Source organism: Bactrocera oleae, unplaced genomic scaffold, assembly GCF_042242935.1.
Source record: "Bactrocera oleae isolate idBacOlea1 unplaced genomic scaffold, idBacOlea1 ctg00000020.1, whole genome shotgun sequence".
In the NCBI taxonomy this organism is placed as follows: Eukaryota; Metazoa; Arthropoda; class Insecta; order Diptera; family Tephritidae; genus Bactrocera; species Bactrocera oleae.
This window is the reverse complement of record NW_027212762.1, coordinates 37,501-45,000: the sequence shown is the minus strand read 5'-3', so window position 1 is coordinate 45,000 and position 7,500 is coordinate 37,501. Positions and strand designations below refer to the sequence as shown.

General features: G+C 21.5%; 2 non-coding genes across 2 annotated transcripts in view; both read left to right on the top strand.

Annotated features, from left to right (window-relative positions):
• Positions 1-6,625: 6,625 nt before the first annotated feature.
• LOC138858824 (5.8S ribosomal RNA) lies at positions 6,626-6,804 on the top strand. The gene has a single exon (XR_011397850.1). It is a non-coding gene; the product is annotated as a 5.8S ribosomal RNA (ribosomal RNA).
• Positions 6,805-7,306: 502 nt separating this feature from the next.
• The window catches only part of LOC138858820 (large subunit ribosomal RNA), a 3,977-nt gene continuing 3,783 nt past the window's right edge, over positions 7,307-7,500 (top strand). The window contains exon 1 of the ribosomal RNA XR_011397848.1: positions 7,307-7,500. This exon is cut by the window's right edge and continues 3,783 nt beyond it. This is a non-coding gene — a ribosomal RNA (large subunit ribosomal RNA).

Sequence of the window (7,500 nt, the reverse complement as noted above, 5' to 3'; positions counted from 1 at the left end):
ACCAAAAGTAATAAAGTAATTGAAATTAAAGCATATTATACAATATGGTATATTAATGAGTGTTTGAGAGAATCATAACATGAAAATAAAAATTTGAACGCATAAAACTTTGTTTTCAATATTTATTGAAAATAAGGTAAGTGTTGGGATTGTTATCAAACGACTATCATTTAATATACCAAAAGTAATAAAGTAATTGAAATAAAAGCATATTATACAATATGGTATATTAATGAGTGTTTGAGAGAATCATAACATGAAAATAAAAATTTGAACGCATAAAACTTTGTTTTCAATATTTATTGAAAATAAGGTAAATGTTGGGATTGTTATCAAACGACTATCATTTAATATACCAAAGTAATAAAGTAATTGAATTAAAATCATATTATACAATATGGTATAATAGTATATCAAGTGTTTTAATAACATGAAAATAAAAATGTTAACCAAAATACTTTGCTTGCAATATTAAATGAAGAAGTAGTGAATTTTCATATAAGTATTAAATGTATAAAGTCTATGAAGTAATAAATTTTCATATAAGTAGTAAATATATAAAGTCTATGAAGTAATAAATTTTCATATAAGTATTAATTGCATAAAGTCTATGAAGTAATAAATTTTCATATAAGTACTAAATGTATAAAGTCTATGAAGTAATAAATTTTCATATAAGTAGTAAATATATAAAGTCTATGAAGTAATAAATTTTCATATAAGTATTAATTGTATAAAGTCTATGAAGTAATAAATTTTCATATAAGTATTAATTGTATAAAGTCTATGAAGTAATAAATTTTCATATAAGTATTAATTGTATAAAGTCTATGAAGTAATAAATTTTCATATAAGTATTAATTGTATAAAGTCTATGAAGTAATAAATTTTCATATAAGTACTAAATGTATAAAATCTATGAAGTAATAAATTTTCATATAAGTAGTAAATATATAAAGTCTATGAAGTAATAAATTTTCATATAAGTATTAAATGTATAAAGTCTATGAAGTAAAATATAAAGTCTATGAAGTAATAAATTTTTATATAAGTATAAAAAATATAAAGTCTATGAAGTAATGAATTTTCATATAAGTATTAATTGTATAAAGTCTATGAAGTAATAAATTTTCATATAAGTATTAAATGTATAAAGTCTATGAAGTAATAAATTTTCATATAAGTATTAATTGTATAAAGTCTATGAAGTAATAAATTTTCATATAAGTATTAATTGTATAAAGTCTATGAAGTAATAAATTTTCATATAAGTATTAATTGTATAAAGTCTATGAAGTAATAAATTTTCATATAAGTACTAAATGTATAAAGTCTATGAAGTAATAAATTTTCATATAAGTAGTAAATATATAAAGTCTATGAAGTAATAAATTTTCATATAAGTATTAATTGTATAAAGTCTATGAAGTAATAAATTTTCATATAAGTATTAATTGTATAAAGTCTATGAAGTAATAAATTTTCATATAAGTATTAATTGTATAAAGTCTATGAAGTAATAAATTTTCATATAAGTACTAAATGTATAAAGTCTATGAAGTAATAAATTTTCATATAAGTAGTAAATATATAAAGTCTATGAAGTAATAAATTTTCATATAAGTATTAATTGTATAAAGTCTATGAAGTAATAAATTTTCATATAAGTACTAAATGTATAAAGTCTATGAAGTAATAAATTTTCATATAAGTAGTAAATATATAAAGTCTATGAAGTAATAAATTTTCATATAAGTATTAATTGTATAAAGTCTATGAAGTAATAAATTTTCATATAAGTATTAATTGTATAAAGTCTATGAAGTAATAAATTTTCATATAAGTATTAAATGTATAAAGTCTATGAAGTAAAATATAAAGTCTATGAAGTAATAAATTTTCATATAAGTACTAAATGTATAAAGTCTATGAAGTAATAAATTTTCATATAAGTAGTAAATATATAAAGTCTATGAAGTAATAAATTTTCATATAAGTATTAATTGTATAAAGTCTATGAAGTAATAAATTTTCATATAAGTATTAATTGTATAAAGTCTATGAAGTAATAAATTTTCATATAAGTAGTAAATATATAAAGTCTATGAAGTAATAAATTTTCATATAAGTATTAAATGTATAAAGTCTATGAAGTAAAATATAAAGTCTATGAAGTAATAAATTTTTATATAAGTATAAAAAATATAAAGTCTATGAAGTAATGAATTTTCATATAAGTATTAAATGTATAAAGTCTATGAAGTAATAAATTTTCATATAAGTATTAATTGTATAAAGTCTATGAAGTAATAAATTTTCATATAAGTATTAATTGTATAAAGTCTATGAAGTAATAAATTTTCATATAAGTATTAATTGTATAAAGTCTATGAAGTAATAAATTTTCATATAAGTATTAATTGTATAAAGTCTATGAAGTAATAAATTTTCATATAAGTATTAATTGTATAAAGTCTATGAAGTAATAAATTTTCATATAAGTATTAATTGTATAAAGTCTATGAAGTAATAAATTTTCATATAAGTATTAATTGTATAAAGTCTATGAAGTAATAAATTTTCATATAAGTATTAATTGTATAAAGTCTATGAAGTAATAAATTTTCATATAAGTATTAATTGTATAAAGTCTATGAAGTAATAAATTTTCATATAAGTATTAATTGTATAAAGTCTATGAAGTAATAAATTTTCATATAAGTATTAATTGTATAAAGTCTATGAAATAATAAATTTTCATATAAGTATTAATTGTATAAAGTCTATGAAGTAATAAATTTTCATATAAGTATTAATTGTATAAAGTCTATGAAGTAATAAATTTTCATATAAGTATTAATTGTATAAAGTCTATGAAGTAATAAATTTTCATATAAGTATTAATTGTATAAAGTCTATGAAGTAATAAATTTTCATATAAGTAGTAAATATATAAAATCTATGAAGTAATAAATTTTCATATAAGTATTAAATGTATAAAGTCTATGAAGTAAAATATAAAGTCTATGAAGTAATAAATTTTTATATAAGTATAAAAAATATAAAGTCTATGAAGTAATGAATTTTCATATAAGTATTAAATGTATAAAGTCTATGAAGTAATAAATTTTCATATAAGTATTAATTGTATAAAGTCTATGAAGTAATAAATTTTCATATAAGTATTAATTGTATAAAGTCTATGAAGTAATAAATTTTCATATAAGTATTAATTGTATAAAGTCTATGAAGTAATAAATTTTCATATAAGTATTAATTGTATAAAGTCTATGAAGTAATAAATTTTCATATAAGTAGTAAATATATAAAGTCTATGAAGTAATAAATTTTCATATGAGTATTAAATGTATAAAGTCTATGAAGTAATAAATTTTCATATAAGTATTAATTGTATAAAGTCTATGAAGTAATAAATTTTCATATAAGTATTAATTGTATAAAGTCTATGAAGTAATAAATTTTCATATAAGTACTAAATGTATAAAGTCTATGAAGTAATAAATTTTCATATAAGTAGTAAATATATAAAATCTATGAAGTAATAAATTTTCATATAAGTATTAAATGTATAAAGTCTATGAAGTAAAATATAAAGTCTATGAAGTAATAAATTTTTATATAAGTATAAAAAATATAAAGTCTATGAAGTAATGAATTTTCATATAAGTATTAAATGTATAAAGTCTATGAAGTAATAAATTTTCATATAAGTATTAATTGTATAAAGTCTATGAAGTAATAAATTTTCATATAAGTATTAATTGTATAAAGTCTATGAAGTAATAAATTTTCATATAAGTATTAATTGTATAAAGTCTATGAAGTAATAAATTTTCATATAAGTATTAATTGTATAAAGTCTATGAAGTAATAAATTTTCATATAAGTAGTAAATATATAAAGTCTATGAAGTAATAAATTTTCATATGAGTATTAAATGTATAAAGTCTATGAAGTAAAATATAAAGTCTATGAAGTAATAAATTTTTATATAAGTATAAAAAATATAAAGTCTATGAAGTAATGAATTTTCATATAAGTATTAAATGTATAAAGTCTATGAAGTAATAAATTTTCATATAAGTATTAAATGTATAAAGTCTATGAAGTAATAAATTTTCATATAAGTATTAAATATGAAGTCATACAAGTTAAAAATTTAAAAAAAAAATCGATTGTAAAAATACTTTTGATGTTATTAGTTGTATTATGACCATGACGATATTTGAAAATGATATAAATTACCCACGTATATATGAGTTTTTAAATTTTAAATAGGTTAAAAGAATTTTTCCATATATTTTCGGGTTGGTAACGTCAACATGGGAGAGAACATTTATAACAAATTTGCACAAATCTGCTCAAATTGACATATACTGAAATAGTACTTATATGAAAATTTATTACTTCATAGACTTTATACATTTAGTACTTATATGAAAATTTTTTACTGCTAGGAAATGTATTATACTTTTATATATTTGAATTCATTATGTTAGTTTATTAGTAAGAAATTGTTTTTAAATACTTATAAGTATGAATATTACTATACTTATATGATTTATGTATTTAGTACTTGTATGAAAATTTTCATACTTGTATGACTTTATTTACTTAGTATTTATATGGAAATATTTTTTACTTTATATGTATTTTTAAGTAAATATGAAAATGAAAGTTGATTTTGTGTGCCTTTTTATTCCTGGTTTTTATACAGTTAGTTTAAATAGAAATAGATTTTGTTTTATACAAAACTCTATATTCTGTACTAACATATTGTATATAATGAGCGTTTTTTATTCCTGGTTTTTATACAGTTAGTTTAAATAGAAATAGATTTTGTTTTATACAAAACTCTATATTCTGTACTAACATATTGTATATAATAGCGTTTTTTATTCCTGGTTTTTATACAGTTAGTTTAAATAGAAATAGATTTTGTTTTATACAAAATTCTATATTCTGTACTAACATATTGTATATAATGAGCGTTTTTTATTCCTGGTTTTTATACAGTTAGTTTAAATAGAAATAGATTTTGTTTTATACAAAACTCTATATTCTGTACTAACATATTGTATATAATGAGCGTTTTTTATTCCTGGTTTTTATACAGTTAGTTTAAATAGAAATAGATTTTGTTTTATACAAAACTCTATATTCTGTACTAACATATTGTATATAATGAGCGTTTTTTATTCCTGGTTTCCTACAGTTAGTTTAAATAGAAATAGATTTTGTGGAGCCTGCGGCTTAATTTGACTCAACACGGGAAAACTTACCAGGTCCGAACATAAGCGTGTAAGACAGATTGATAGCTCTTTCTCGAATCTATGGGTGGTGGTGCATGGCCGTTCTTAGTTCGTGGAGTGATTTGTCTGGTTAATTCCGATAACGAACGAGACTCAAATATATTAAATAGATGCTTTCAGGATTATGGTGTTGAAGCTTATATAGCCTTCATTCATGCGTTCATCTTGAATGTACAAGTGTTTGAATGTGTTTATATAAGTGGAGTCGTACCTGTTGGTTTGTCCCATTATAAGGACACTAGCTTCTTAAATGGACAAATTGCGTCTAGCAGTAACGAGATTGAGCAATAACAGGTCTGTGATGCCCTTAGATGTCCTGGGCTGCACGCGCGCTACAATGAAAGTATCAACGTGTATTTCCTAGACCGAGAGGTCCGGGTAAACCGCTGAACCACTTTCATGCTTGGGATTGTGAACTGAAACTGTTCACATGAACTTGGAATTCCCAGTAAGTGTGAGTCATTAACTCGCATTGATTACGTCCCTGCCCTTTGTACACACCGCCCGTCGCTACTACCGATTGAATTATTTAGTGAGGTCTCCGGACGTGATCACTGTGACGCCTTGTGTTTCACGGTTGTTTCGCAAAAGTTGACCGAACTTGATTATTTAGAGGAAGTAAAAGTCGTAACAAGGTTTCCGTAGGTGAACCTGCGGAAGGATCATTATTGTGTTCCTATCCGAAAAGAAAAAAAAATAATTATATAAAAACAAAATAAAAAAAAAGAATAAAAAAGAAAAAAAAGTTTTCTTTTTGTTCTTTTCATTCAAAATGTTTTGAATTATACAATGTTTTGAATGTTTTTCTGTTTTTTTTTTTTTTTTAACTCCTTGTAATGCATTATGACAATATATATTATATTGTGAACTTCGCATACATTGTATTTGAACGCAATAAAAAAACCTTTAAACATATAGCTGTACTTATTATTTATATAGAAAATAATATTTAATTGTGATATTTATATAAAATATTATAAATGATAAGTTAACTTGTTCACATTAACGTGTGTAATACCTTTTTTTTATGGTATTTTCTATTTGTGATTAAAAACATGTTGAAAAATTTAAAAAAAGAAAACGCACAAATAGAGAAGAAAATAATATATAAAAGGTATTACTGTTTTTGTTGACCTAAGACATGCGCAGCTGCAAATGTTTGGGTTTAAAATTACAATTTATTGAAAGATGTTTTAAACTTATGTATTAAAAATTTATTATTGATTAATTATTAATACTTTCAATAAATTAAAATTCTTTGACTTTGAATTAAAAAAATACAAAAAAATTATCACTCTAAGCGGTGGATCACTCGGCTCATGGGTCGATGAAGAACGCAGCAAACTGTGCGTCATCGTGTGAACTGCAGGACACATGAACATCGACATTTTGAACGCATATTGCGGTCCATGCTGTTATGTACTTTAATTAATTTTAAAGTGCTGCTTGGACTACATATGGTTGAGGGTTGTAAGACTATGCTAAATTAGTTGCTTATTCTTTTAGTCAATTAATAGAATTTAAGCATATGGCATATTATTGGATTGTATTTTTCAATCCATAATATTAATAGCATAAAAAGAAATATAGAAAATATATTCTTGAATACCTCATATTTGAACGAAAATTTATGATAAATGAGAATCTTAGTATTCCCATAAAAGAAAAAATTTTCAACATTATTTAAATTATATTAAATAATACATAAGAGGAATGTCTAGCATAAAATAAATTTTTATTCTAGAATTAATTCACTCTATTGTATTGAGAAAAATTTATAATAAAAAAAAATATATAATATGTGGAGGAATAATGTTGTTAATTTTATTAATTATTATATTATGAATGTTAAAAAGGGATGAAAAGATTGAATAATATTGAGTAATCAAGATATAAAAATATATTTCTTTAAAATAGCAAATAGCAAAAAAATTAAATAAAAATAAACAAATCAATCTAAAATATATTTTATACAACCTCAACTCATATGGGACTACCCCCTGAATTTAAGCATATTAATGAGGGGAGGAAAAGAAACTAACAAGGATTTTCTTAGTAGCGGCGAGCGAAAAGAAAATAGTTCAGCACTAAGTCACTTTGTCTATATGGCAAATGTGAGATGCAGTGTATGGAATATCTTAATATCTAGTATGAGAAATTAACGATT